Source organism: Phyllobates terribilis, unplaced genomic scaffold, assembly GCF_046119375.1.
Source record: "Phyllobates terribilis strain yellow unplaced genomic scaffold, ASM4611937v1 Scaffold_1__5_contigs__length_1240528914, whole genome shotgun sequence".
Classification (NCBI taxonomy): domain Eukaryota; kingdom Metazoa; phylum Chordata; class Amphibia; order Anura; family Dendrobatidae; genus Phyllobates; species Phyllobates terribilis.
In genome coordinates this window covers 326,950,302-326,959,059 of record NW_027362761.1, presented here as the reverse complement: position 1 = coordinate 326,959,059, position 8,758 = coordinate 326,950,302, and the positions used below count along the sequence as shown (strand labels likewise).

General features: G+C 43.0%; 1 protein-coding gene across 13 annotated transcripts in view; it reads left to right on the top strand.

Annotated features, from left to right (window-relative positions):
• The first annotated feature begins 1,922 nt into the window (after window positions 1–1,922).
• The window catches only part of LOC141259763 (E1A-binding protein p400-like), a 173,526-nt gene continuing 166,690 nt past the window's right edge, over window positions 1,923–8,758 (top strand). For 6 of the 13 annotated variants that reach the window (XM_073676083.1, XM_073676081.1, XM_073676084.1 and 3 more), the window contains exon 1: window positions 1,957–2,069. The gene's annotated coding sequence lies outside the window, so the exon portion shown is untranslated. Of the gene's footprint in view, window positions 2,195–8,758 lie in introns of all 13 variants that reach the window. The other 7 variants (XM_073676086.1, XM_073676085.1, XM_073676088.1 and 4 more) reach the window with 3 other exon arrangements.

Sequence of the window (8,758 nt, the reverse complement as noted above, 5' to 3'; positions counted from 1 at the left end):
TTTTCTGTTTTATTCAGATTTTTTTGGATGCAGAATGAACAAAAAATTGTAATTCAGTTGTTTTTTTATGTTGTTCATTTTACAAAAATGTATTTGTTTTTTCATCGCAATATTCTGAGAGCTTCAGCTTTTTTTTTTTTTCTCCAACAGAGCCATATGAGGGCTTGTTTTTCTATGCTATTTTTTTGCACATTGACTTTTTAATCGCTTTTTATGCCATTTTTTGCATGCCAGTATAATGAAAAAGCTACACTTTGAGTGTTTTTAATTTTTTTTTTTTTAATGGTGGTCGCTGTATGAAAAAGAGAGACAATTTTATAGCCTTGATCAGTCCGTACACGGCAATACCAGTTATGTGTATTTTTTTTTTTTTACACAAAAGCAGTGTTTTAGTGGCGAAACAGTTTTCTGCGATTTTCTATTACACTCTTGTTTTTTTACATTCTTACATGTTTTATTGATTTTTTTTTACACTTTTACTTAGTATCACTAAGGGATATTTTCACTTTTATTGCTCATGTACTGCCATGTATAAGAGCTGTCAGTGTCACAGCCTGTTAGGCTCTGTTCCCATGATGAGCTATTGGTGAGTTTTTGACACTGCAGAATTTCTGCACCTATTATTTAAATTAGGTTACTTGCAGTTTTTTATTGTGTTTTTGTATGCATTATTTTAACATGTGTTTTTATTGCCTTTTTGACGCTGCGGTCTTTTGCCTCTTGTTGGTGCGTCATGCTGAAAATAAAGCTGCTTTGCTTTTGATACTTCCTGGTATTTGGCTTTGTCAAAACTTTACTGATAAGGATCACATGCATTTTTGAAGAGTTTCCGCTGCGGAAACTGACTTAAAACGCACGTGCGTTTTTTACCTGCGGAATTTCTGCACCTAATGCAAATCTATGGGGAAAATTCACAATGAAAACTCCGTGTATTCGCAAGAGACAATGACATGCTGTGGATTAGAAACCCGCACTGCAGGTCAGTTTACGCAGCGTTAATAAGAAGCGCAGCGGGTGGGAGATCTCTATAAATCCCATCCACTTTGCAGGAACTGTAAGATGCAGCATCAAAAACGCACCAAAAGCTCATGGTGGGAATGTAGCCTTAAAAATCAGCTGAATGCCACAGTGGTATCTAAAGGGTTTATCGGCCCTGACTGAGAGTTTGGCCACGGCCCCACTATCAGTATTCGGTCAGTATTTTTTTCTCAGGAGTGGGTGATAAATGCAGAATTGGCGACTTGTTTCTATTATACCTTTTCTCTGATTGTTCCTCTCCTGGTTTTGGCTCCCACTCCTGAGAAAAAATACTGACTGAATACTGACCAAATACTGATAGTGGGGTCGCGATGTTAGGCCGACTGGAGCGATGCTGCAGGGTGTCTGTTGTCATGTGCAGCTGCCTCCGTGGCATTTTCACCTGTCGGGGGCGCTATTTCTCAGTGCTGTAAAAAAAAGTGGTGTGGAAGAACAAGGCCCCCTGTAAAAGCACTGTGTGAACATAGCATAAATTGCAGCAAATATCAGCAGGCTAGATTGCTATAGCATATTGTGGGGCAGATATCTGCAGAAAAACACAGCAAAAACCGCAGCGTCCCGTTACCTCACCGCACATGGCCTCAGTGTGACCTCTCATTATTTTCTTTCAGGGATTTAAAGTGACAAAACCACTGGGCTGGCGGCAATAATAGAGGGTGCAGGACACTGACGTGCCTGGAGCCGGCCCCGGGATCATGGTCAGAGCAGCAAGGGTTAATACGGGCTATTGTCTGGGAGGACCGGCTACTGAGGCATCACAGACAAAGAAACATTGGAGGAAAACCGGGCCGTCCGGAGCCGCCGTGCCCCTCTCACTGGTGAAGAAGCGACCCCCACAGGAACTTACAGGGAACAGCAGCGCCAAGACAACGGAACAATCCACCATACAGCGGCCTCTAGCGGCCGCGCGGGGCATTCATTGTGTAGAATTGGCCTCTCCCGGCCGCCGTGAGCCGGGATCCTGTCCAGCAGCTGACTGCCTTTTGTGAGTATAGCGGGAGGGGGGAATCACGGCCGGAGCGGAGCGAGGGGTGAGTGTGGCGGGGACACCGACATGTGGACGCCTAGGAGCCCGCAGTGCCTCGGGAGAGCCGTGAGGCGGCGGTGGCGGCCCAGGCTGTGGCGAGGGGAGGAACTTCCTACAAAAAGTAACAATGTGTGTGAGGCGCTTCCTCAATGTATCCGCTCACAGCCAGACTGCGGCCTGGGGAGCCCGGCTCGGGGCGTGCTGCAGTGCTGGGGGCCGCCGTGTGGGGGGCACGTCTGGCTGCAGTCACCCGTGTCTGTATTCAGCACTGCTTATACACGGACTTTATGGAGTTTCCTGTGCATCTCTGCATGTAGATCAGTCATGTTTCTGGATAGTGTCTCTCCATGTTCCTGCTATATATATATATATGCACTGCACTATTTCTACATGTGTGTCACTCCTCCTCTCTACTTGTTATTTCTAAATAGTTTTTTTCCAGGATGCTGAAGTTGGTTTCCTTATTCGGCAATTAATTTTTTGCTGTTTTTTAACCCATTTACCCCCGCAGGTGGTTTGCACGTTAATGACCAGGCCAATTTTTTCAATTCTGACCACTGTCACTTTATGAGGTAATTACTCTGGAACACTTCAACGGATCCCCCTGATTCTGAGATTGTTTTTTCGTGACATATTGTACTTCATGATGGTGGTAAAATTTCTTCGATACCACTTGTGTTTATTTGTGAAAAAAACGGAAATTTGGCAAAAATTTAGAAAATTTAGCAATTTTCAAAATTTGAATTTTCATGCCCTTAAATCAGAGAGATATATCACACAAGAGTTAATACATAACATTTCCCACATGTCTACTTTACATCAGCACAATTTTGGAACCAAAATGTTTTTTTGTTAGGGAGCTATAAGGGTTAAAAGTTGACCAACGATTTCTCATTTTTCCAACAAAATTTATAAAACCATTTTTTTAGGGACCACATCACATTTGAAGTCACTTTGAGGGGCCTTTATGACAGAAAATACCCAAAAGTGACACCATTCTAAAACTGCACCCCTCAAGGTGCTCAAAACCACATTCAAGAACTTTATTAACCCTTCAGGTGCTTCACAGGAAGTTTTGGAACGTGGAAGAAAAAAAATTAACTTTTTTCACAAAAATGTTACTTTAGACCCATTTTTTTTTATTTACAAGAAAAAATGGACCTCAAAATTTGTTGTGCAATTTCCCCTGGACACGCAGATACCCCATATGTGGGGAAAAACCACTGTTTGGGTGCACGGCAGGGCTCGGAAGGGAAGGAGCGCCATTTGACTTTTTGATTGTAAAATTTGCTTCAATAATTAGCGGACGCCATGTTGCGTTTGGAGAGCCCCTGCTGTGCCTAAACATTGGAGCTCCTCCCACAAGTGACCCCATTTTGGAAACTAGACCCACCAAGGCACCTATCTAGATGCATAGTGAGCACTTGGAACCCTCCAAGGTGCTTCACAAATTGATTCGTAAAAATGAAAAAGTGGCAAAAAAAAACACTTTTTCATTTTTACGAATCAATTTGTGAAGCACTTGGGGGTTCCAAGTGCTCACTATGCATCTAGATAGGTGCTTTGGGGGGTCTAGTTTCCAAAATGGGGTCACTTGTGGGGGAGCTCCAATGTTTAGGCACGCAGGGGCTCTCCAAACGCAACATGGTGTCCGCTAACAATTTGAGCCGATTTTCCATTCAATTTGTTAGCGGACACCATGTCGCGTTTGGAGAGCCCCTGATGTGCCTAAACAGTGGAGCTCCCCCACAAGTGACCCCATTTTGGAAACTATACCCCTCAAGGATTTTATTAAGGGGTATAGTGAACATTTTGAACCCAGAGGTACGACACAGAATTTGATAACATTAGGTCATCATATTGAATAAGTTGTCATTAGTCTTGAGCGGAAGTGCTCGTTACTTGAGTTTGCATCGGGTACTCAGGTATGCACCATGTACTGCGTGTGCTCGAGTGACATGCTCGAGTCCCTGCCCCGCATGTTTCACGGTTATTAGACACCCAAAAAAAAACATGCGTGGATCGCTCGTGCATGGCAGGGAATCCCCGCAAAGTTTTTTTGGCCGCGAAGCATATGGGGCGGAGACTCGAGCATGTCACTCAAATACCCACGATACTCAATGCATACCAGAGCACCCGATGCAAACTCAAGTAGCGAGCACTTGCGCTCAACACTAGTCGCCATATCGTCATCTTTTTTTCTTACTTTTGAAAAAAAAATCGCAACCCTAACCCCAAACCCAGCCCTAACCCTAGCCCAACCCTAACCTGAGAGTTTATTTTTTACGCCGTTCCTCATGCGGTATAAGTGATTAGACAAACTTATTCTTCGGGTCGGTGCGACTACAGCGATACCAGAATCATATGGGGTTTTTATGACTGACAGCTGTCACACACTAAAAGACGCATTTTTTGTAAAATCTAGGTTTTGCATCGCCATATTTTGAGAGCTATAATTTTTCCAGATTTTGGCAGACAGTCATGTGACGGCTTGTTTTTGGCGGGATGAGTTGACTTTGTTATTGGTGCCATTTTCAGGCACGTGACATTTTTTGATCGCTTTCTATTCCGATTTTTGTGAGGCAGAATAAACAAAAACCAACAATTCAGGAATTGTTTTTTTTTTTTTTTTTTTCTTTATTCTGCTCCACGTGTGGTAAAATTGATAAGGCAGCTTTATTCTTCGGGTCAGTACGTTTACAGTGCTACCACATTTATATCCTTTTTCTATGTTTTGCACTTTTACATAATAAAAGCAATTTTATAGAAAAAATTATTTTTTAGCATCGCTTTATTCTGAGAGCTATAACTTTTTTATTTTTCGGCTGATGGAGCTGTATGGCGGCTTGTGTTTTGCGGGACGAGATGACGTTTTCAGCAGTACTATTTTTATTTATATTTGTCTTTTTGATCGCGTGTTATTCCATTTTTTTGTTTGGCGGTATGGTGATAAAGCATTGTTTTTTGCGTCGTGTTTTTTATTTTATTTTTTTACCGTGTTCACTGAAGGGGTTAACTTGTGGGACAGTTTTATAGGTCAGGTCGTTCCGGACGCGGCGATACCAAATATGTGTACTTTTATTGTTTTGTTTTTTGATATTTATTGATGGGTACATTATATTTTTATTTTTGGTGGATTATTTTTTTTTTATTTTTTTTTTCACTTTGACACTTTTTTACTTTGTCCCACTATGGGACTTTCACTTTTTTTTCTCTGATCGCCTGCATAGCATAGGGATGGAGCACCATCCCTGTGCCATGCTGGCTGCCAGCGCTGGACAGGGAGAAGATAGTTTGGAGATGCACTGCGCATGTCCAAAAAATCTTCCTGCTGTCTGGTGACCCGGATGTTGTCATGACGACATCGGGTCGTCATGGAAACATCCTGGAAGCCACGGCAGACAGCGCTGGAGGCCGGAAGAGGAGGTGAGTATCGGCGATCACCTCCCCTTGCCACCGCAATACTGCGATCGACTTCGATCACAGCATTGCGGGGGTTAATGTGCCGGGAGCGGTGCGGGACCGTTCCCTGCACATAGCCCCAGGTGTCAGCTGTGACAATCAGCTGACACCCGGCAGTGATCGCGCCCGCACAGCCTGTGTGCGGGCGAAATCGCCAGAGTGTATAAATACGTATCTGGTCCATAAGTCCCAGGGCACAGATACGTACTAATACGCCCTATGTCGTGAAGGGGTTAAAGGTTTAATTACAAAAAATAGATAAATAAATGAAAAAATATATTGCAGCGAGGTGCCCTGATGAGAAAACGCTTGAAAGCAGCTACAAATGTCAGAAAACTAGCACAAAAATGGGCACTGAAGGGGTTTAATGACTTTGGGCCATTAATCTCATACCAGTATTTCATACATAGTGATGGATCACATCAAATTCAGGTCACTCCTGCCTGGCCCAAATGGGTTCTGGGCATCAAAATGCGCATCAAAGTTGGCAAATAGTCACTTTTCACAGATTTGAATAAGTGTTACTTATCGGCCACTGATCTCATGAGTGCTGCGTGCAGTATATAGCCAATATGAGCTGTGTGTGCTGTATACGGCCAGCGAGAGTGCTATGTGGGGTATATGGCCAATGTGAGCGCTGTGTGGCAGTATATGGTTAGCGTGAGTGCTGTGTGCGGTATGTTTGTAGTGTGGAGTAAGTGAGGAGTGGCAATGCCACTCATCATTTTTTACACCACTAAGGTAGAGTAAATTACACCAAAAAAGTACAACAGTCCAAGGCTTAAGTAACATTTCTGGTGGAGCCGCAGTTGCAAGATGTGCCTTAATCACTAATATGCATAAAGACATGAAGAATCTTGAGGAAGTTCAGAGAAGAGCAACCAGAATGGTGACAGGTCTGCTAACAATGTCCTATGAGGAACGGGTAGAAGATCTAGGAATGTTTATCTGCAAAAGTGGCTATTTGCTCGCTTTGATGCCCATTTTGATACCCAGAACCCATTTTGGCCAGGCTGGAAGGAAATGAATTTGATGTGAGCCATCACTATGTATGTAATGGCAGTGTGAGATCAGTGGCCCAAAGTAATTTAACCCCTGAAAAACACCAGTTACTTATTCAAATCTGTGAAAAGTGGCTATTTGCCCGCTTTGATGCCCATTTTCATGACCAGAACCCATTTGGGCCAGGCTGGAGTGAATTGAATTTGATGTGGGCCATCACTATGTATGTAATGGCAGTGTGAGATCAGTGGCCCAAAGTAATTTAACCCCTGAAAAACACCAGTTACTTATTGAAATCTGTAATAAGTGGCTATTTGCTCGCTTTGATGCCCAGAACCCATTTAGGCCAGGCTGGTTGGAAATGAATTTGATGTGAGCCATCACTATGTATATAATGGCAGTGTGAGATCAGTGGCCCAAAGTAATTTAACCCCTGAAAAACACCAGTTACTTATTCAAATCTGTGAAAAGTGGCTATTTGCCCGCTTTGATGCCCATTTTGATGCCCAGAACCCATTTGGGCCAGGCTGGAGTGAATTGAATTTGATGTGGGCCATCACTATGTATGTAATGGCAGTGTGAGATCAGTGGCCCAAAGTCATTTAACCCCTGAAAAACACCAGTTACTTATTGAAATCTGTGGAAAGTGGCTATTTACCCATTTTGATGCCCAGAACCCATTTAGGCCAGGCTGGAGTGAGCTGAATATTATGTGGGCCATCACTATGTATGAAATACTAGTATGAGATCAGTGGCCCAAAGTCATTTAACCTATGAAAAACACCAGTTACTAATTGAAATCTGTGAAAAGTTGCTATTTGCCCGTTTTGATGCCCAGAACCCATTTGGGCCAGGTTTTAAGGAAATAAATTTGATGTGGGCCTTCATTCTGTTTGTAGTGGCAGTGTGAGATCAGTGGCCCAAAGTCATTTAACCTATGAAATACACCAGTTACTTATTCAAATCTGTGAAAAGTGGCTATTTGCTCGCTTTAATGCCCATTTTGTTGACCAGAACCCATTTGGGCCAGGCTGGAAGGAAATGAATTTGATGTGAGCCATGACTATGTATGTAATGACAGTGTGAGATTAGTGGCCCAAAGTAATTTAACCCCTGAAAAACACCAGTTACTTATTCAAATCTGTGGAAAGTGGCTATTTACCCGCTTTGATGCCCAGATTCCATTTGGGCCAGTCTGGAGTGACCTGATTTTGATGTGGACCATCACTATGTATGTAATAGCAGTGTTAGATCAGTGGCCCAACGTCATTTAACCCCTGAAAAACACCAGTTACTTATTCAAATCTGTGAAAAGTGGCTATTTACCCGATTTGATGCCCAGAACCCATTTGGGCCAGGCTGGAGGAACCTGAGTTTGATGTGGGCCATCATTCTGTTTGTAATGGCAGTGTGAGATCAGTGGCCCAAAGTAATTTAACCCCTGAAAAATACCAGTTACTTATTGAAATCTGTAAAAAGTGGCTGTTTGTCCGCTTTGATGCCCATTCCAATGCCCAGAGCCCATTTGGGCCCGGCTGGAAGGAAATGAATTTGATGTGAGCCATCACTATGTATGTAATGGCAGTGTGAGATCAGTGGCCCAAAGTCATGTAACCCCTGAAAAACACCAGTTACTAATTAAAATCTGTGAAAAGTGGTTATTTTCCCGCTTGGATGCCCATTTTGATGCCCAGAACCCATTTCGGCCAGACTACGGGAACCTGAATTTGATATGGGCCATCACTATGTATGTAATGGCAGTGTGAGATCAGTGGCCCAAAGTCATTTAACCCCTGAAAAACACCAGTTACTCATTGAAATCTGTGAAAATTGGCTATTTTCCAGCTTTGATGCCCATTTTGATGCCCAGAATCCATTTGGGCCAGGCTGAAGTGACCTGAATATTATGTGGGCCATTACTATGTATGAAATACTTGTATGATATCAGTGGCCCAAAGTAATTTAACCAATGAAAAACACCAGTTACTAATTAAAATCTGTGAAAAGTGGCTATTTGCTCTCTTTGATGCCCAGAACCCGTTTGGGCCAGGCTGCAGTGACCTGAATTTGATGTGAGCCATCACTATGTATGTAATGACAGTGTGAGATCAGTGGCCCAAAGTAATTTAACCCCTGAAAAACACCAGTTATTTATTGAAAACTTTGAAAAGTCGCTGTTTGCTCGCTTTGATGCCCAGAACCCATTTGGGCCAGGCTGGAGTGACCTGT